Here is a 22,717-nt window from a genome sequence, read left to right as displayed (position 1 = left end):
AGTTCCAGTCCCCCCCCCGCCCCCCTTTTCTTTCCATTTAGGTTGCTCGCAGTGTAAATATTTAGAGGATGCATTTAAAATAAACATACATGGCTGCTTCCAGGATTTTTCCTGTTTTTCTTTTTTTGAAAGAACTACATCAAATGAGTGTTTACTTACTGGGATTGACAGGCGGTGACCCTCCCCCTGTTTTCTTTTTAACAGCTCCATCTCTTTCACTCAGCTATTGCTGTGGAAATGCCAATCCTATCATAATAATTTGTCTTCAGCACCTTGACATGTGCCTTTTATTTTCCACAGCAGCTTTCATCCAACGATCTCTCAAAGGGAGAGGAAATAACTATATACCCATTCTACCGATGGGGAAACTGAGAGATGGACAGGCTATGTAATAGCAAAGGGAGGGGGGAAAAAAATCCACATGCTAATAAGCATATACCCATTCTGCCAATGGGGAAACTGAGAGATGGACAGGATAAGTAATAGCAAAGGGAGGGGGAAAAAATCCACATGCTAATAAGCATATACCCATTCTGCTGATGGGGAAACTGAGAGATGGGCAGGCTAGGTGACAGCAAAGGAAGAAAAAAAAATCCACATGCTAGGGCCCCGGTCCTGTACTCCATGTGGGTCTGTTGGCTCAGAGCTCATGGCAAAGCCTAGGACTGGACTTTCCAAAGAGCTTAGTACCTGACAGCTCCTATTTAGACAGCCAGCATTAAAGGCTGGGCAACTGTATTTACATGCCTACATGAAAGCTGAGCTCCTTTGACAATCTACTCTCTGGACTCTGTTTCTGGAGTCTCTATTTCCAGACCAAGGCTCTGGACATCACAGCTCCCAATTTTGTAACTCATACGCCCTGTTATTTTAATTTTGTAAGTCTCTGCTTATATTATAATCAGAGGTCCCTTCTTTGGCTAAACTACTAGTAATCATAATCTAAGTCCACCTCTGCTGCCGTCTCCCTGTTGTCTGCCTAGAACATCTATATGGGGAGGTGTGGAGTAGATTTCAGGGTGGTTGAAACAACAAGGAATGATTAGAAGATGGCAGAAGAGAAAGGGAGAGGAAAGGTGAGGGAAGTGGCTTTTTTTCCTGGCTCTGCATCTCATTGCTGGGTGACTTCAGGTAAACTGGGTGAACAAATGCCTCAGTTTTCTCATCTGTAAAATGGGAGGAGGCATGGGAGTGGTGAGAAAGTGGGAAGGACTCTTTCTTTGTCTGTTTCATGAAGAACACTTTTGCAGCCCTGCATTTCGGTGTGATTTTTATTTTGACTGAAGGCAACATGACACACTAAGTTAAAAAATAGAGGATTTTTAAAAATATTTCTTCTTTTGCCAGGGGATTTTCAAGACTCTGAAGTGAATTTCATTTTGACTTAGGAGTGGAAATGGCACCTTCAGTACTCTCCCTCAGAGAGCCACTAGCTAGATGTGGAGCAGAGTCAGGAGACAATCAGCTCCAGAGACACGTATATCATATACATGCACGCAGACTTTATAATGTCTCACTTTAAGGCATAAACCAGTCTCTAACTATTAGAGATTACAATGAGAGCTTCCTGGAGGGCAAGTGATCCCATATCTGTTGGAGAGAGGATCCTGGGCTCAATGGACTGTGGGTCTGACTCTGAATGGCAATTCCTACGTTCCTTTAGGATTTATTAACACTACCAGAATCACCAGACCTGATAGTCAGCTGGTGTAAACAGACACAGCTTTAGTAAAATCAATGGCACTATACACATGTACACCAGCTGCGGATAAACCCCCAGCATGTTTATGCATCATTGCAAAATGAGGTCATGGCTCAGGCATGTTTGTCCCGGTATGGGCAGAAAATAAATAACGTGTTCTGTCCACAGCTCAGGTCACCTCCTGGAGATGGCACACAAAGAAGGTTAATAGCATGTTGATGAGCAGGAGGAGGTGAATGCTACCCACTTATAATATAGACCACCCCCCCACCCTCATGCAGAAGCCCCTTTATGGCTTCTTCATCTGCAAAGGATTCAGTGGATTTCAGGGAATAGGAGGGGTTAGCATAAGAGAAATGAGACCCTCAGCTCCCCTTAGGAGATAACACAACTCTCTTCCACACTGAGCAGCCATGCTGGGACCCATCCAATGATAGTATGGCTTCAGTGACCTCATCTATTATGGCTGTAGGCTCAGCATGAAAGAGGTTTACACTCCTTTGATATCCCAGAGATCCACAAACTTGGAAGGGACATGGATCCCCAAATCTGCAGCCCCAGAGCCCCTCCTACATGTCATGATGCATTTCTCTCCACTGTTGTCCCTTCCTACAGGTCTTCCACAGGAGAGAATGGCCCAGCATTTGTCAGAATGGCACATTTGAATGTGTTGTGTTATGCATTTTCATTCCTTTATTTCTCTGAGTTTACCCTAAATCCCCCTGTACTCTGGATGCTTTTTTATAAATGTAAAATATGCAGCATGCTAATAAAATCCACAGTATTTTCCTAGAACCTCAGGCACTGCCCAGACAATAGCATCATCAGCTTTGTCCACCATGAATCATAGGCAATAGAAGGAATTACTTAGGCTGGGAGAGGACAGGTGGTCTTACAGTACTGGACTGTGACTCAGGAGATCCGGTTCAATTTCTAGCTGTACTGTACCAATCCCTGAGTGACCATAGGCAAGATACTCACCTCCCCATATGTAAATGGGGGTCATAGTATTTTCCTGATGTGTTTATTCCAACTGTAGGCTCAGTGCAACAAGAGCTGTTGCTTTATCTGCGTGTATACAGTTCTTTCCACTGTGAGATGCTGATCACAACTGGGGCCTCTCAGTGCTACTAGAATGCAAATAATTATAAGTAATGAACTAAATATGCCAGAGATGCCAAAAAATGTTGTAACACATTTTTTGGGCAGCCATAATTATTTTAAAACATGCTTATAGGGTTTCACTCATACACACTTGCATGTGAGCAGGACATGGTTATAGTGCAAATGAAGCAGTAGACTAGGAGGAGCAGAGGATGCAGCCATTTGTGTTGCAGATGAGAAAGAGTGCGCCCAGCTGAGATCTGGATTTATTTCATTGGGGGGCCTCTGGTAGGGATGCTTAATAGGCCCCTTGTAAGATTACAGTAGTTGACTGTAAGCCTACAGAAATATGACCTCAGGTATCTGACCCCTTGTGAGAAGCACCCCAAAGGTGTGTGACAGGTCACATGCTTCACTGCTAGAAGAGATGAGAATTATGAATGCCCACTTGAGACCAGGGGACAGCAGCAGGGACAGTAACAGTGGAAGCTCAAAGCTGGATGAGATCTGGGACTGCCCCAGGTACAACAGCCACTTTGTTCTCATGAGTGTCTCTTTGGCTACTGTGGGGGAAAGAGGAGGCCACAGCCATGTGGGAGAACTTTGTCAGAGCCGGAGAGGACATGGCAGACCAGGAGAATGATTGTGTTCTCCAGGAGCTAGGCAACAGAGAAGAAGGATATGGGACCCATTAGCCAGAAGGGTTAACCTTTGACTTTTTGGAGCTCAGTTGCCAAAGTGCTAGTTCTATTTCTACAGGTGTGCATAGGTGATTTATCTTGGACAGTAGTTATCTTCAGATTTGGATTATTAAAGGGTCTTTGAGCAGTGGATGAGGAAGGTGAAGGTCCCCCTCAAAGAACTGGCTAAAGGTGATAGTGTATTCTATGGCTTCTTGTACGCATTAATGATGCTGTGATGTAGGCTGCTCTTCCTTTGCAATTTCATTTTAACACTGCCCTGGCATAGATATATGAAGGGAAAATGGAAAAAAAGTGTGGCATACCGAAGCACAGGTTTTCTCCTCTTTCTCCCAAAGAGACCTCAAGGAGGTTGGATGAATTCATTAGCAGGTTCTGAATTTCTCAGCTCACCCCCAGAGCAAAGGCCAGACAGGTAATTTTCTTACTTGGAAAGTTGCAGCTTCAAAAATGCAGTAATAGGAAACAGTAAAACATGTAAAAACATTAATATAGCAGCTTCTATAAATACAGTGGGTCTATGTCACATTTCCATCCAGGACCTTTTTACATGCTTTTCTGGCTGTTCAAAGGGATTTAAAAGTAGCGTGCTGGGACCTTAGTATAACTGAAAATCAGGCCCCAAATCTGTTCAAGAAAGGGAAAACATTTTGTAAATGCTGAAGGTTTGCCTATGATATACACACAGCTGTTTTCTTTTTAAATGTAAATCATTGAAGGATTAGACAGTTTATATATATATAACAGTATATATATATATATATATATATATATAGGTAAGCATTAAAGGACTCTATTTCATTTGCAATGTGCAGTCAAGTATTTTTTTAAGTGAGTCAACTGCCATTTTTAATTTCTTTCCTCCTAATGCAGTCAGCTCACAGAATAGCAACTACTGCATGAAATGTATTGAGAGTGATTTTTCCATGTATAGAAGGATGTCTGCTCTTCATGCACTTGTGAGTGCCAAGGTACCCAGCTGTTTGTATCAATACCCTGTGCTCTCTGCTGAGCATTAGCAAGACAACTGGCACATGCTACATTAGTGGCATCATCAGGGGAAAATCCTTCCATCCATGATTTCTACTTTGGGTCACTAAGAAGTGGTAAAACACTCATTCTTAGTGCTGGCTGTTGGAGGGATAAGGAGGTGTTTACTTCATGACACTCACTGTTCAATCTCCCTCACTGTTCCCTCTGGCTTCTCTGCTGCTAAGTTGATCATCCCGCAGTACACCTCTTTCATCAGCTCTTGCCAGCTCCCTTTTCTGCACAGACAACCTGCCTTTGGCTCCAGCTAGTGCCCCCATGCTTTACAGCCTGCTCTTTCCCATTCACTGTAATAAACTTTATAAAAGTATGGCTTCTGCTGTCTCCTGAGCACAAGAATGTGACCAGGAAGCAGGAACAAAATTCACCTGCTAAATCAGGACAAGTGTACAGGATCAAGGCTATGATTTGTCACATGGATTTGGGTTCTAGCTTCTTGATAAGTTAAGCCTAGAGCAGGTATTCAGAAGGGTCACTTATCCTTAAATATGTAAGTTAATAACCTACTGATTTCAGCTGTGTTACTCGTGTTTAAAGGGAAGCAGATCAAGTGTTTGCAGGGTGGAGTCTGTGACCAAGTCTAGCTTGAAAGTCAAAAAAGCATCTCAGAAAACTCCAGGAAAATTATCTTGGTATCAGATTGTATACATAAATAAACATAGCCACAATAATAATCAGTCTAAACTGCAATAACATCTTGGCTATGGCAGAGACTGCGGGCACATCTACACGAGACATTTTACTGCACAGCAGACTAATTTGCTGCTCAGTAAAGCATCACCATCTAAACATGCATGGCAAGTTGGGTGCAGTAGACTAATTTAGTGTGCTGCTGGATAGTCCTGCCAGATACAAGTAATATCCACAGAGCCATCCCTAAGTGGTGTGCAGGGCCTGGGGCATATCAGCCTGTGCATGACTGGAGCGGGGAGGGGTGGCAAGCAGCCGGAGAGCGGAGCTGGCAGCACATGGAGGCTGCAGTGGAAGCTGCAGCCATGGCAGAGCCAGTGGTGCATGGCAGCTGTGGCGGCACCTGTACAGCACTGTCTGTGGGGGCCCCCAAAGCATGGGGCCTGGGGCAGTCGCTCCAATTTGTGCCCCCCCACCCCCCAAGGGACAGTTCTAGGTATCCAGCACTGCAGTAAATCAGTATGCTTAAACACACATGTAGACAATGATGTTGGGATTAGTTTACTCTGGCTTCAACTGAGCCGCAGTATATTCAGTTGCATTAAATTGCACATGTAGACAAGCCCACTGTCAACCTAACTGCTCCTTTTTGGAGTAAGAAGTGGATTTTCAGTGTTTTAATTTCTAATACAAATATTTTATGACCAGCTCTAAAACAATGTATTTTTTACTATGAGGGGCCTGATTCTCCATTGCATCACCTTAATTTTATGCCAGTATAGCACCATTGATTTCTATGGAGTTACCCAACATAAAGGGGAGTAGGGCTGTGAGGAGTCAGAACTTATATTTGTAAACTGCTTTGAGATCTATGTATGACCATGGAAATGCAAAATATTATCACGCCATGGAAGTGAGAGGTCAAGGTCAAATCCTACATGCATACAGCCATATAAGATCAGATTTCTGCATCTTACTTCTCACCACTGAAATAAATAAAACTGATGTGGCCTCTATTTCAGGGTTAAACACAATTTCCCATCTCCTAGTTTCTACAGTTGATTCAGGTATTGTTATCTGGGTCCTCAATCCTTTTTCATTATTAGTAAGAAAACGACTTTGAAATAAAAAAAAAGTCCTTATCAGATAATGAAATTCCAGTTGTGGTCAAATTTGTTAAACATTCAAGGCCATGATTCGATTGGAAGTAATTATCATCTTTTCTGGAGTATAATTTATAGGGTATTTTTTCTCTGACATTTACAGTGTGGAAATGAAAAATAAAATGATGTCAAAATCAAAAGATTTCAATCTGTCTTCAAACTATAATGTGGGCTAGTGTCAGGAGTTCATCCCAGTGTGGGGAGGGCAGGCGGTGGAATGGAAATTCACTGGAGTAAGTTCTCTGAATAACGAGGGTTAATAGCACCTACTTGTGTGATTTTTGTACCCAAACAGAGATTCTGGAAGGAATGTCTCTCAGAGCTTACAAGCTCTGTATAACAGGTAGAAAGGGCTCCTAGCTCCTGGAAATGTTAAGTTTACCCTGCAGATGTTGGTAGTAACTCTGTGGTTAAGTTTGCATTAAAATATGCACTTAAATCAGGAAAAAAGCCAATTCAGATCCATACTTTGAGAATTATCTTTAGTCTCAATACTTGGTAAAATAACACTTCCAAATTAATTAATATTTTCGTACAATCTTTCTAGTTTATTTTACTGATTTTGCCAAGGAACTATTTTAAATGCTCCCTTTCAAATTTTTGCCCTGATTTCCTTTGATTGCCACATGCTAAATTCAGTACACTTCCACAGACTTCACACTACACGCACCACATACCCATGCTTTGCTAACAGGGATAATCTCAACAAGTGCAAATCCTAACTTTTCTTGAGTACAAATGGGGTTAGCAATGCTACTGTGGTTGTTGGATACCAGGTGCAGGATCTCAAGGGTCAAATCTTCAGCTGATGTAGATCAACATAGTTTTGTTGGCTTCGGTGGAGCCATGCCAATTTATACCAATGGAGCATCTGCACCCAGGGCTGGAAGGACAGAACAATGAACATCAGTGCTCTGGCTCAAGCAAACATCACAAGCATTGAAGCTATGTTTATACAGCACCAGTTCTATTGACAGGACATATCATAAGGATGCCTGACAATTGGCTCGCAAACCAGACCCTATGGGCACCTATACATGAGTGCAGAGGCTGCTCCAACATCCTGGAATTCCAGCACATTGGGGGCAGACTCGATTAATCAAGTCTGTTGGAACATGGCAATTACCGCGCTCCAGCAGCCCCCTGCATACCATATATCAGCGCCCCCTCCCTTAAAAATGGTGGTGGGGGCACTTGAACTAAAGCTTGTCAAATGAGAGTCAGTTCAAGTGCCCCCACTGCTATTTTTAAGTGCAGGGATGCTGCTACACAAGACACAGTGGAACTTAATTAGAGCGGCTCTTAGAGCTGCTCTAATTAAAGCACTCCCACCCCTGGAGCGCATGTAAAAGTATCCTATATGTCCAACTCACCAATGGTCACTACTCTAGAGATGGGCAAAGGAAGAGATTCAAGGACAACTTGAAGACTAATCAGAAGAAATGCAATATTAACATTAATATCTGAGAGACTTAAGTACTGAATCAACCCCAAGTGGTGCTGTGATATACAATAGGGCATCAGTCATTTTGAGCAAACTTTCCTCACTAAGAAGGCAGATAGACGAGAGAAAAAAAGGGGAAGAGCTATGACCTGACAGCACCAGGATCTACTCCTTCCTCCTTGAACTATTTGCCATATGTGCAGTTGAATCTGCGGATCTCGGATTGGCCTCCTCATTGATTAATGGAGTCACTGATGCCTTCCCTATTTACTGGAACACTCTTGTTCTTATATTGAGGGACTGTAAATGACAATTTATCTCAACATTTCCAATCAACTTATCCAGACTCACAACACTTACTGTGTGGAAATAAGTGTTTCAGAAGTACTTTCTAAGCCAAGGGTAGGCAACCCCTGGCATGGGTGCCAGAGTGTGGCACACAAAGGCATTTTGCTTGGCACACGCACCTTGGGGCAGATGGTGGGGAAGGAGCCAAGGCTGCACTGCCACAACAAGGCTCAAGCCCCTCACAGCCCTGCTACTATCCACCTCTGGCATGCCAACATCTTACAAGTCAAGGTGGCGGGTGTTTTTGGCACACAGTCCCACCTTGCAGCAAGGAGAGGAGCTCATGGGAGAGAGGGGCTGCTAGAGATGGAGAGAGACACCCAAACCACCCAGGGAAGCTGGGGGTGAGATGGGTCTGATGGAGGTAGGGCCTGCAGGCAACATTTACCCTGAGGGAGTGGGACTATTTGTTTTATGAAGCAGCTGGCTTGTGTTTTTGTTCTGTTTTGAGCTTAACATGTGAGGACTGGGTTGTGACTATAGGGGTGGAGGAGGCTACGAACAGAGGTGCCTGGGTGGCACTCCCCTGCTATAGGTGCTAGAAGCTAGCCCAAAGCTCGGGGGTCTGAGCCTGATGTGATGAGACTAGAACCCCAAGAGGGGCTGCCCCCAAGGCAGGCCTGATACCTGGGAGCTGAGGTCTTAAACAGTGAACCAAGGCTGAGGGTGCAGCCAGAGAGAAGCAGGGTTAAGGCTGCAACAGCTGAAGCCCCAACAGGTGCTCAGATGCCTACAAGAAGCCTTAATGGGAAGCACTTGAGAGACAACACATTCCCCTGGCCGGGCAGGCAAAGTGAACTGTGAGGTTACTCCTGGCCCCAGGGATCACCCACCAACAACAAGTACAGTAACATCAAAATTGTGGCAGGCAAGAGACTGGAGGTGAGGTGGGGCCAGGAAAGAGCTGACAGGTAGGTTGGACCACAAGACGGGACCAGGTGCCAGGGTGGCTGCCCTCCTCCCTCCCCACCCCAAATGATTTTTCATTTGACAAAAATGGGGTTGTATCTTTATCTTTGTGCGCTTTGGTGTTTTTGTTGGTTCGGGAGCTCTTGGCCATCAGAGACATTACCAGGGATCACCACGTGGAAGCGGCTCTCGTCGAACCCCCCTGCAAAGGTATTACAGCAAGAAAAGATGTTTTGCGAGGTTTGGACTGCTTGCGATCGTTAAAAGTTCTTTGGGGCTTTTAACAATCTTAGGAAGCAAATTCTAGCTGGGCAATTAGTTTGTGATGCACTTCCATGTCCCACCCTGCAGTTTGGTTGGATACCTAATTCTCCGTTTTCCATCTTAAAACCTCCATAGTGCAGTTTCACCTAGACAGAGCAGCTGCTGCAATTGATCCCAGATATGGCTTTACTTGGCTAGCAAGTGAAAAGATCTCTCTACACACTAGTCTGTGAAGCAGCCTTTTCAAAGAAAACTATTCAAAATGTAATGATGATTATTTTGATGCAGTGGGAACCATAATGAAGGCAGAAATTTTGATACAGATTGCGACAAAATGCCTGTCAAGGCAAATCACTATGATTAATTATAATACTTTAGATCCTGGTGTGAGCCACCCAGATCTTTCCAGAAGCAGCTCTCGCTCCCCCACCCAAAGGAAGAGCAGCTGAGAAGTAAAATGAACCTCACGGTTCCTAGCACATAGGCTGTAGCCAGTTTTTTAAGCTTTTGGGGAAGGCCATCCATTACTCAAGAGTTAAAAGATGTTGTGACCCCCCTGACATTCCTTGGAAGAGTAAAAAATGTATCAATGACAGCAATGATAAGCCTACATAATTTATTTGTGTGTGTGTTTTAAAAGGTTGGCAGAGCATACTTGACCTTTAAGGGTCAGGGTGCAGAGAGAGCAGGGAAGACAGATTTCCTTGACTTTCGATTTTAATACAATGTTCAATGCTTTGCTCCCTTTCCCTTGTCCCACAAAACACACACACTCTCACAAGAGGCTGTTGTTCACTGGCTGTGGCTGCTGGTGCACAGGATGCAGAAGTGGGAGGCTGGAGATGTGGGTTCTGTTCCAAACTTAGCCACTAACTTGATGTGTGACCTGGGCAAGACCTTTTCTATTCCTACTGTCTCCTCTTTAGTGTTTTTTGGGGCAGGGACTGTCCCTCATCATGTGTCTCAGCAGTATCTACAACAGTGGTGCCACAATCTAAGCTGGAGCCTCAGAGGGCTAACATCATACAAATAGTAATGCCTCAGCTGCCACTGGAAGCACTGCCCACTTCTCCCAGTAACATAGCTGCATTTTGCATAGCGCAGCACACCACAGCTAGCCATGAGCATGACTTGGAAAATTGTGCTAGTGAGGTCTCATCTTGAGCTCATTCCATATCTCCCCTCTCTACTTAGAGAGCTAAATAAATATTTACACTTGATATTTATGATATTATGATACTACTTTCATGATAACAGCCGACCATTTTCATCTTCATAATGCTTTACCACTGTTTACTAATTCATATAATTGAAATAAGAATATATGTAAGCTGATTGTCAAAGCCGTTTATTAGAAGCATCACTGTGTCAGGAGCTCCCTAACTGTGAGTGATGCTGTGTTGTCTCTCTTAATATTTAATGGCATTTTAATAATATTTCCCAGCTAGGGGCTCCAGTGAATGACAGAGAGTAAAGGCCAATGTTACTAGTGCAGCAGATGTATAAATTTCACCTACATGGGTCAGCTAAAGCCTCTACTCCCTTCCACTTGAAGGCTGGGCAAACAGTCTTGCTGCTGTTGCTCTGCCTAAGGCTTTTAGAATCAGCGTCTGTCCGCTTCCAGCTAATACCACCCATTTTATGACACCACATTTGAGATATGCTCGTGTTAAATATCCCCCAACCTGTCACTCCTCTCCTGGTATTTGGGGCAGAGGCATAACTACCAGGATCTGCACTCTGACTGGCAGTGGCAACAAGGGTAGTGAACAGCTGTGGCAACAGTGGCAGCTGGACTAGCAGCAGCTGTTTTTCCTATGCCCCTTCTAAGTGGGCACCTGGGGCTTGTGCCATGGTCACCCACCCTTTGTTACACTACTGGGTTGAAGCAGATATTCTATTTGATCTCACTACAACCTTGGCTAACGGAGAAGGAAGGCTCTTTTACTTCAGGCAGGAGGAAATAATACATTTAGAACCAAAGGTCCTAGAGTCAGTCCCTGCTACCAGTGATCCACATAACAAATATAACTGCCCACTGCATCTTCCTCCAATCTTGGCACTCCTGAACTTGCAATCACTTAGCACCACTGTAGCTTTGTCCCCACCTGCAGCAGCCTTCCTCAGTTTTTGTCCTACAGGTGTCCCATCCATCAATCTGTCCTTTGAGCTGTAAGACTCAGGGTGAAGTTACATGTTACAGTTAAACCATACTAATGGCATTTAAAATGCGAGTGCTCTGTGTCTCTCAAGGTTACACCATTCCAGGAAACGGTTAACTGTGGGCCAGCTACCTAGCTTGTGTTAGGGTAACTTAAGTCTGTTTCACAGAGATAAAATGAGTAATCTGCAGTCTTCCAGCATCCCAGGATGCACTCCTCCAAGCTTCCCCCTGTCGCCCTTGGAGCAGAAATATAGCCCAGGTGTCCTGGCTGCTAGCCACACTCCTGCTCACCAGCCTGTAGTGGCAAGTCAGAGCTACGTAGGCAAGAAACAGTATTAACCCTTAATGTGCAACTGTTTGTAGCATGTCCTAACTTTAACACTGCTTAACATTTCACAGATTTAGTATGGTCTAAGCACAGCATGTAACTTCACCCTTACTGTGTGAATGAACTGGGAATCAGAGTCTTTCAAAGTTACTGCAAAAGAGGCTATATTTTCCATATTTTTATATTTTATATTTTTAAAATTTCATTTTTTATATTTAATATAATTTTTATATTACCCAAACAGAGGTAGGCTTCTGTGTGACCAGCAATCGTGTATACAGTCTTACATAGTGATTGGTACCATTGTACTTCACTCTCATCAGAAAAGTTGCTCACATGCATAAATAGTGGCAGCATCAGAGCCTTAAATGATACCTTAAGATAATTGTAATAAATTATTTAAATTAATAATTTATTTACAACAGCTTTTAAAATTTCTGATTTCCCATGCACTTAATGGGGGAAACTGATTCATTTCACCTTACTCAAACACAGGCAGTGATGGTTATCTTATTTTTATTTTATTTTGGAGAGTGCCATTTAAAAATATATAGTGTTAAGACCTTAACCTGTCTTAAAGTATGCTCTTTTTTCTTCATATTTAGATGCAGCAATTAGAGAGGACTTTTTTGCTATGCTACAGTTTTCCTTCAAAGCAGTCATTGTATCCATTATTTGAAAACAATTCCAAGCACTAAGCGGGACTGTAATGGCACAAGCTACTCTGTTCAGAATTTGGGAGCGGAGTCTTTAAGCACCATTTTTATTGCAAGTATCAAAATCCATCCTGCGTTGTGAAATTGCATTTTCAAATAAGTGGGGCATTATTTACAATAATGAGGCTGTTGGGAAGGGTGGAGGCAGGGAAAGACTTAAAGGCTGTTTCCATTTGTTTAGCTATATTGGCTGGGCAACTGTTGTATTTTTCTCCTTACTTCAAACACAGCTTTGTTGTCAAAGTTGTAGATGCAAAATCTGGACACTCCTGTCATATGAACGCAGCTTATATATGGTTGTGTCATGGCAAAGCAGGTAATAATGACTCCAGTTCATGCATTCCACTCTAATTAAATCAGCAGAGATCTATAAAGCTTTCAACAGAGTTACAACTGGATGCACTGTTCTTAACCTTAACAATTCTTCACCTAAGAAACATACATTAAAGCTGAGTGTCTGCTTTGCTTTTTAATTTATTTGCAGCACTTGGGTAAATATAGCAGAAAAATGCACACCCTTCCACACTTCTGTATTATTACTGAGGAGATTATTGGCCTTGCACTGAGGCAACTTTCCTGTCTACTAAGTTTATATGAAATACTTTGCCAAAGAGCTTGCCAGCAAATTGATTGCATTCCCAGTTCCCATATTAAGCTTGTGTTGACCAGGACCCTTTATGTATAACCAGTAACCACCTTACCCCCCAGCAAATTCTTGGTAACAGGTCTGGCTTCATGAAATGCCAAGTCCTCATAATTTAGATCCAGATGCTCCCATTTACTGTGCAGCATGGATGAGAGCACAGGGTAGAAAACAGGACAAAAAGGACCCCAGCCTGAAAGCTTGTCCTTGCAAACAAATGGTACTGCACAAAGCTCTGCCATTTGGGGTCATGGCTGGATGGAAGGAGTAAGGTAAGGGAGCAGATGCTATATGTAGTATGCTTTCATATGACCTTGGGAGAAATACTGCTCTGAAAGCTAAATAAGTTAGCTTTACAAACAGCAACATTAATTTCTTCTACATGTCATAGGCCCACCTCTGGAGGGAGGCATAAATTGTATGTCTCCCACTTGGGACCCATCTACAGAGACTAACATATATACTACTGCTTCCACCTTAGTGGTGTGGTCATGTATCTCAGTTGGTAAGAGGCCCATGCTCTTCATTCTTAGGGATCCTGGGTCCAGATCTGCCCCAAGTGGGGAGGAAAAACAGTCCCAGATTTCCTGTGAGAAACAGAAACACACAATCAACTGGAGAGGTGTGGAGGTGCAGGCACTCCAGGCACATTCACTGTGATCTAGTATTGGGATGAGAGTGCCTGTGGACCCTTGGGTTCGGTACAGTCTGAAGCATATGTACTCTTCAGTCTTTTTCTCAGAAGAGAATAAAGGGTAAACTCATAAGCTGACCTATAGCTCCAGCAGTACTTTGTCCCCTCCCTGGGTAATTTTGTAGGAAAGACAATTTAGCTCTGAGGGTTAATCAGTGCCTTTTGTTGTACAATGGAAAGGCGATCATTCATGCCCCAAGCAACTGTACTGTACTCTGAACAGTCAAATAAACTTGTGCATTACACTATGCACACTCATTTGGAGGTAAATATTTCAGTACAATTGCTTCAAAATGGAACAAAAAAATCCACACAAAATTGGCATTGAATTCACTCCCCGCTTTTTGGAATTGAGATATCATATTATGAGTATTTTTAACTATCTCCACCTCCATATAGAGTCCAGGAGACTCCTGAAGACTTGATAATGGCTGTTTAGTGGCTTTTGTGAAATGGTTTTAAGAAAACCTCATAACTGGGGCCCTTGTTTCAGCCTCCACAGAGAGGTCAAAGAGGTCCCAAGAGAAACTGAAACACCCTTGCATTCCTAGAAAGGAGGCCTTTACTTGTAATTAACCAATCAACTAGTCTTTTATCAGTCAAATATGAAGTAGTTTGGGGCCCTTAGGGGGCCTAAAGCTAATACAAGGCTGCTTTAATTCTAAGAGGAAAGACGCTGTTTTTCCATATGGTATATTTCCCATGTACTTGTTATTTCCCCTTTCATTCTTGCTTGGCTAGTTCTGCGTAAGAAACTCACTACTGGTTCCTAGAGGCAAGACTGCCTCTTTATGGTATTTATGGGGGTGCCAATCCTATTCTGTAAATGGCAATTATGAGGTGCCAATTACTGTGGTGTCTGGGCACCAGGTACAATATTCAGATAAGCATAAAAGTTATTCAACATGGACTCTGCTCTTGATATCCTCAAGTCCAGTTGCTTATGCTCGGGTGTTTTCCTTCTGTGTAACCTGTCTCCTTCATGCTTCATCTTCTGTCCTAGTAGCTAGGTTCCTCGGGGAAGATGAGTGTCACACTACACTCTGGAAACAGCTAGACTTTGGCTAGGTGGAGTTTTCCCAAGGGGGAGTCCACAGCCCCGACCCCCACACTGGCTCCTCAATGTTTCACCAGCCCAGTCAGCTTCTTATCCCTATGGATCCTAATTCCCTCTTGGGTAATTTCCTGATTTTAAAAATCACATTCCCCAAAACACAGGAAAATGGGAAGTAGCTGTAAGAGCTTTTGGGGAAGCTTATCTGAGATGACTATTTCCCTGGCTCTGCCCTAGAGTAGGAGGGAAAGTCATTGCAACTGATGCAAGATCCTTTGGGAGTAGCTAGATTCTATTTCCCCAATGAAAGAGTCTCTGTTGGAGAGAAAAGGGGTTTTGAAGACACCTGGGGAAAATACTCACCTGGCTGGGTGGCCAGGTGCACATATTCTAATTTTGTGCATGTTTATTCTGTGTTGTTTTTAGTTGAATGAGACTGGGAACAGAACATGGGAAAAGCCTTCTGAGACCTTTCTGGCTTGTTTTGCTTGCAGAGCTGCACTGGTTGCAAACTCATTATGACTGCCTTAAATATAGAAGCAGGGACACGTTTAGCAACCCAAAAGGCTTATAGGAAACTCAAGAGTTTGGTCAGGAACAGATTCCAGGCCTCAATGCTCCCAGACCAATGAAAGCATTAAGAATTAGGATTGGAGTCCTGAATTGTGCCTGGAAGTGAGAAAGAAGAGGAGTTTCTGCTGGCTACTCTGACTAAAGGGGCCGCTTACTACCTGTACAAACAAGAGCCTTTGACTCGTCTTGATTAATAGGCATGGCCAGAAACAGACAGAGAGTTCTGAGGACCTAAAATGCTGATTACAGTAAAGCTAGGTCCTCATCCGAGAGATATGAATATAATATTTTGCAAACTGAAGGCAGAAGAAAGATTCTGTTTACCTGGCTACAGAGGAGCAGTGAGGAATCTAAACTTTTCCTGTGTTGATTTTCTAAAAATAAAGTGAGAATAAGTAAAGTGAAGAAAAGGAATAATTGGCAAGTCTGGCCTAATCATGTTAGTGGGAAGTAGGGGAGGGAGTTAATAACCCTGACCCCACCTTGAGGACATCTGTAGCTAAAATTACAGTTTGGCATTGAATACAAGATGGCCTCCCTGTTGGACACATACTGAAAATATATAAATGAGAAGCATGCCATGAACTTAGGTTTATCTCTTGCTTATCCGTAAAGCTATTTTGTTAGCCTGCAGTTTTCTGGGCAGGAAAACACTGATTGCACTTTATCAGCGCGTATACTTTCCCTGACTCTTTGTACCACCTCTCAATCAAGAATTTCAACATAGCTTACAGTAGGGTTGGAGTGGCGTTGTAAATATAGATAATCTACCATGCAACAACCCTTGGAGGTAGGTAGGGTAAATGACATTAGCTTTGTACAACTAACAAAACTAACAGAGCCATTAAGCAACTGGCCTAGGGTCATATTCCAAGTGAGTAGCAAAGCTGGGAGTAGAAGGCAAGAGACATACTCCTCGTTCCCTTACTCTAACTACCTGGGTATGCCTACTTTGAAGTGCCTGGATTTCCATTCTCTGCATCTATCTAATGCATATCATTGTTGGAGAAGAAATGATTGTTTTCTTGAGGACACAGAGGATCAGAATTGCCAGTTGCCAAAAAAGCACTTTTTTGTAATTGGCTCCAACCAGGGCATCCCCAAGTTGCTTTTTATCTGTTGCTACACAGGGCAGACAGCAAGTGGAGTTAGTTAGCTCTCAGGGCTGAGCTAGCCCGATGATTCTATCAGTTGATTGCTCAGGGCTGTAGCTGCCAAGCTCCATGACGCCAATAGATTTGCACAGAGCAAGCTGGGCTGGAATCAGATTACACTGACTCCAAAGGATCATGCAGCAGCTTCCAAGGAAAAAATACATGCCCAGTAAATAGAAAGAGAAATAATTACAAATAACTAATTAACTGAGCATGAGTGAAAGGGAAGCAGCAGCTAAAACCGAAACAGTGGAGGAAAACGAAGGAATGTGAGCAATGGCCATGGACAAGAATAGCTGAAGTTTACACGTAAAATGAAAAAAGAAAAGAAAGGGGGAAACTTAGAAACATTAAAAAAAATAAATCAAAAGTTTGAGAGGGGGAAGAGCAGAAGCTGTCACTGAATTTTCCTAGGGAAATACCAGGAGAAGGTAAGGGAGAATGATAACACATACACAAAATATCAGCGTTTACTTCTTACGCATAAAGAAAATATTGCATTGATTGCAGAGTGAAAGCAAAGTTTGGAAAGCACCAGAGGGAAGTGCTGGGAATTGTCCTGCCTTGTTAGTTTTGCTCCAGTTATCCAAAAACATTGTTGACGTAGTTACTGCAAACAAGCTTCTTTCTTTCAGTGCAAGCAGCATTCGTGTCTTCTCTTTTCTACACCAGCCTATGGTCAAGTATATTTATTTAAATGTAATAAAGGCTCTGAACTGAATTCTAGCCACTGTCTATGATCATGAAGACCTTTCTAAATATGGCTGAATCTGATAGCCACAAAAAGGAAAAACTGTGCCACCCATTGCAATTAAGATTCTTCCCTTTTCCTCCCTCATCCCTCCACAAGTCCGTCCCCTATTCATTTTATTAGGGAAGGCTTGGGAAAATGCATAGGGCATGCAGTATAGCCTGGAAGCCAATCATTGCAGGGTCTCTCAGACCAAGCTAGGGAAGAATTGTCATGGTCCCTCACTGTAGCCTTTGCCTCCCCCACTGCGTACCCTTCTCATTTAAATTAAGGACTCCTGGGGAACACCAGAGGTGATAGCAGGTGTTCCTGTAACAGGTAAAGACCGAGGTGGCTTGTCAGCTTGCCATGATCTAAAGCATCAGGGTTTCTTAGGTCAAAAACCTTAAATTTCTTTCCAAAAGCAATACAGAACACGGGATACAGGTGTAATGCATTTCTTATGTGAGGTGCTGCTTAATAATGGGTCTTTTGTATTCTGCACTATAAGCCAGCTTTATGTTTTATGTTTTCTGAATGAAAAAAAAAATCACCAGATAATTTATGGTAACATTACATTGGTACGTTAATCTTGGATCGGGAAGAGTGGAGCAAATCTGGTCTCACTTGTAGGAATGAAAATTGGAAAAAAAATTTAGTCTAGTCCAGCTGTTCTTAGTCCTTATCCAGACAGCTCCCCTCATTATTTTAATAAAGGCTGTGCTAAGTGAGGGGCCAGGGTAACATCTTAGTCCCCTGTGAGAAGATGAGGTAAACAAGCTTTGGGTTAGGAGACCACTGAATGGGTTAGATTAGGCTTCTCAGCATGAGATGCTTCCAAATTCATCCAGGGGTTATGCCCAGTGGGTTTGTGGTGTTTGCCCTACAGGGACTGTAGCATAGTGACTTCTGTAGACCATGCACAGCCCTCTTCAATACAGCCTGAGGAGACGGCTGCAGAATAGCCTCTCTCCCTTTGTGTGGTCCCTCTGAGCCATGACCTCCCTACACAGCAGATCTGCAATGATTTTGTTGCATTTATTGGTTGTCTGCTGCTGCCAGGCTATCTCCTTGAGAGAGGACTGCAGTAGGATGGGCCCAAAGGGTCTGCAAATAAAAACAGAGCACAATGTTGTTTAATCACGCTACCTACGATGGGAGATGGTCACCACAAGGTTAGGAGAGTCAATGATCATTCTTTGAACTGGGGTGCAGCTGCAGTGCAGCAGGAGCCCTGTTAGGACAGCCCTGCAATGAAGAGCGCTTCACAAGCCACAGGGCAGAGATGGCAGGGACACCAGTCTCTTGAAGGAGGAGGTGGGACTATGACAGTTATGGGAAGCAGAGACCCTACCACTCCATGCAGCAGTGATGAACACCTGTGTGTGCTATTCTAGTCCATAGGCTACCACAGTGATGCTCACAGTTTTGGCCTTGCAGGCCAGATGACTGGTATGGGGTATATCTGTGGGCTGGACTGGGCTCCACGCTGTCCCCACATGCCTAGATCAGGCCCCAGGGTCCTGCACTGCCTCCACCTAGCCAGAGCCCAATCCTGGCTGAGTGTGGATCCCTCGGGCCCAATCCTGCCACACAGAGGCTAGGCAGAGGTGGTGTGGGGCCCCAGATCCTGATCCCAGCCAGGTGGAGACAGCATGGGAACCAGTTCCAGGGTCCCATGCCACCCCTGTCCAGCCAAGGTTGGGCTCCAAGACCGCATGCCAACGCTGCCTGACTGTGCCTAGCCCCTGTGTACTGGGATCCAGCCCCATGCTGCCCTGCAGGCCCAATGTACCATGCAGGGCCACAGCCTGTGGGGCTCCCCACAGGATCCCTGGGGAGCCCTGCAAGCTGCATGACCTGGTGCTGGGGATGCAATTTGGCCAGGAGGCTGGATGAGAGGACTATAATGAAGCCATCTCCACAACTTCAGGGCAGGAATGGTGGGTCACATTCATCCCTGCATTGGCTGAAATGCTGGAGCATGGAAAAAGGGAAGGTACGTAGCTCAATAGCTGCCCTAACTTGGGACCTGGTAATAAAACCCTTGTGGGAGTGCAGAGCTCACAGAGGCGGATTTACACTATCAGTGCCTACTCCTGCCCCTAATCCAACTCCTCTTTCTTTAGCCCTTTCCCAGAAACCTTTTGCCACATCCTTATTCTGCCCTGGAGCCCTTGCACTAAATGCTGCTATGGGGGCAGCACAATGACAGGACAGCCAAATCAGTACACGATGTACAGATGCCCTGCAGTGGTGCTCTTTTCCACAAAGGGGGTTTGTGCTCTGCTTAGGGGGCCCAAAAGGTGTTACACAATTTCTCCTCCCCAACCCCAGACCTCTATTCCCACTATGTTTTTATTAACCCTCAAACCATATTTTACAATATTTTAAAACCTTTCCCTCTGTAAATTGATGTGTGTGTGGAAGGAATGGATAATAGCTGACACTGATCCCAATCTAATCCTTCCAATAATCTAATCCTTCCAAGCCTATTTATATCCTTGGAATGACACTACAGTTTAAAGTGATACAAATACCTGCATTTGGACACTGGTAATATATATGATGCTCTACATACAGTTTAATCCTCGAAGAATATTGTTTCCTCAGACAAGTCCTGATTAGTACCTTCTGATATGTCGGTGTGATAGAGTGAGGGCCTCTGATACATCCTCCTTGACAAGCAATACTTTCCACGATATAGACTTACTGTTTTATATTTCACTGGTAATACACTAAAGTCCAAAAATAAGTTTTATTTAAATAAACTCATATAAACGTTGACTTTTTTTTCCTTGGTGAATTTTAATAACTTTCTTCTGTCTGGAAATAATCAAGCAGAAAAGCTTTCATAGCAGTGTAAGAAGTATAAACCGATCCTGCTTTGTTGTTTCACCCAGCAATTTGAGAACTTTTTTGTATGTTCTTGGACTTTAAGGTGATCTCCCCATGTGGGTTTCCATCCCCAATCTTCTTAAGAAGCTTATTAAAATCTTAGCAATCCAAACAAAGACAAATGAGAACAAAGTGATCTAAAAACAAAGTTATAGCAAATACTACATATTTCTAAATGTGACTTCTGGACTATTTCCATTGTTTGTAACCAATTCATTTTAATAGTGCTTCTGCTTCTCACTAGATCTGCAGAATTTCAGCTCACACATAGTTGAATAGTTGTTCAACTAGCAGTCACCGGGTTTTTTTTTTATTTTATAATTCAGCAGAGTGACTTGTTTATATAACAGAATCCTTTTGTTTCTCCAAAAGGGACTTGGATATTCCGCTCAGCAACGACACTGGTGTAAAGTGATTGTATGTTTTTTTCCAGAGCAAAGACCTCAGCGTTCGGCAGAATTTATATTCCAGAAATAAATATTTAAAAGAATTATAATGGAACTAGAAGAAAGAATGTGTCTCATACACAGTCTGGGGTCATTCCCATGCAGATGGTCTCTGACCAAACCCTTAAATATTTTACTTTTTCCATGAGAAAACTTGGCTACTTCAGATTTTTAATACCCCATAAAAGGCCTATAAAATGCTATCCTTTTAGTCTACCCAGCAGATGGGTCAAATGTGTATGTCAAAAGCCAGTTTTATAGCAGAATCTCTTCCTCCCTGAGAGGCAAGGACAGTATGTAAGCCAAGTTAATTTTTTCCCATTTCTTTTCAGATGTTACATTTAAGATTTTCTATATGTCCAAATTTTCAATATTGGCATAAACTAAGTGATAATGGCACAGTGGCTAGAGAAAGTAAATGGGTTTCTTAGCTATGTTTTGGCCTTAGATGTATTGACTATTATTAAACAAATGAGACACTGGTGCAGTTTTCCATTTAAAAGCTTGTATTCATCACTTTGGCCATAACATAGGGCAATGTCTTAATTAATGATAGTGAAGGTCACATTTGTGACATAAACAAAAGATCTGCTTTTAAAAAATTAGAAGAAAAAATATCCCCATTCCCTTGGGGAAAAATAAAGCACCGATTCCGAAGGATGGAATAATGAAAACCAAAATGGAAAACAATTAGGAAAGAATGTGACATAAATACTAATTTGACTTGTAAATATCTTACTGCAAATTAGAAAATGTATATTCTATACAGTATAAAGTATTCCCCATTATTCAGGGTATACTCCATCAGTCTTCACATTTGCACTGCCTTCTGGCTGACTAAATCCTAGCAGAGATTACCTCTACCAGGAAGCAATACTACATGCTGGTCAGAGGTCAGACTTGACCATTTTTTGTGCTGATCAGTCATTGCCAGCAGTCCCTCGATATGAGGATGACAGTCTTCCAGTAGATAGGGAAGTCATAAGTGTATTTGGAGATACTGGCAAGTTCAGTCTGAGATTTGCGTGTTTGACTGCAGACATGGCAAACAGTTCCAGAAGGAAGGAGTGGATCCTGGTGATGTTGGGTCACAGCTCTTTTCCTTTGTCTCTCTTGTCTATCCACCTCCATAGTGAAGTGAGTTTGCTCATACACAGGGGCAGCACGAGCCTCTTCCCAGTGGAGGAGCTAAGGTGGGCTATAGAGAAAATTGGGAGGTCTGCACTATACATCTTCTGGCCAAACATATTTATTTGTTTTTTTAACAATACTCACTTAAGGTGATGCACATCTGCAGGCTGAGAGAGCCCAGGGGAGAGGAGAGAGTCCTGCACAGGGGTGGAGCTGGGAGAGGTGGATATGGGGGTGAGAGGGATAAGGTGAATTTTGGGGTGGCTATAGCCCCCTGCAACCTCTCCCAGCTGCCACCCCTGCTCATATATCATGGTGCCATTGGGGAACATTCAGCGCTTGATTCTTCCAGGGTTTGATGTTAGTATTACCAATTGGTACCTTACTTCACGGATAGCCCAACAAAAATCAGCTGGGCTACCTGCAGAGGTATGACTCAGTTCAAGCAAAAACTACACAGTCTGACCCAGACAGAGGCCATGGTGTGAGCAGATCTGGTGTCTATCCTCAAAAAGACCAATAAATGTAATTTGTGTTTGTTTTCTCCCCACCCTCGCATGCCACCCACTTTACCAGGGCTATGACTCTTGTATTATGCAAATTAACCTAGTTATAGCACATCTGTCAAGTGGAGGATACTTCTTTGGCCTGGGAAACATACAAACTGATGGATGATAAGATCTACAAAAGCACCTATGTTACCTAAGGACACGGACAGTTGTGCAGCTCCCTGATGTAACTCATGGCACTTCACAAAAAGCACCATGAGTTACAGCAACCCTCTTGACCCAACAGCTATTCGTTTTGGAGCCAATCCAACAGAGAGAGGCTGTGTGCCTGCAGCCTCTCTCCTCTAGCATCCCCCTCTCCC

General features: G+C 43.3%; 1 long non-coding RNA gene across 1 annotated transcript; it reads left to right on the top strand.

Annotated features, from left to right (window-relative positions):
* Positions 1 to 8,826: 8,826 nt before the first annotated feature.
* LOC102376350 lies at positions 8,827 to 12,560 on the top strand. The gene is made up of 3 exons (XR_323314.3): positions 8,827 to 9,053; positions 9,192 to 9,261; positions 12,413 to 12,560. It is a non-coding gene; the product is annotated as an uncharacterized LOC102376350 (long non-coding RNA).
* The last annotated feature ends 10,157 nt before the right edge of the window (positions 12,561 to 22,717 follow it).

Source organism: Alligator sinensis, unplaced genomic scaffold, assembly GCF_000455745.1.
Source record: "Alligator sinensis unplaced genomic scaffold, ASM45574v1 scaffold74_2, whole genome shotgun sequence".
Lineage (NCBI taxonomy): Eukaryota > Metazoa > Chordata > Crocodylia > Alligatoridae > Alligator > Alligator sinensis.
Note: the sequence above shows the minus strand (reverse complement) of the source record. Positions and strands in the feature narration are given on the sequence as shown.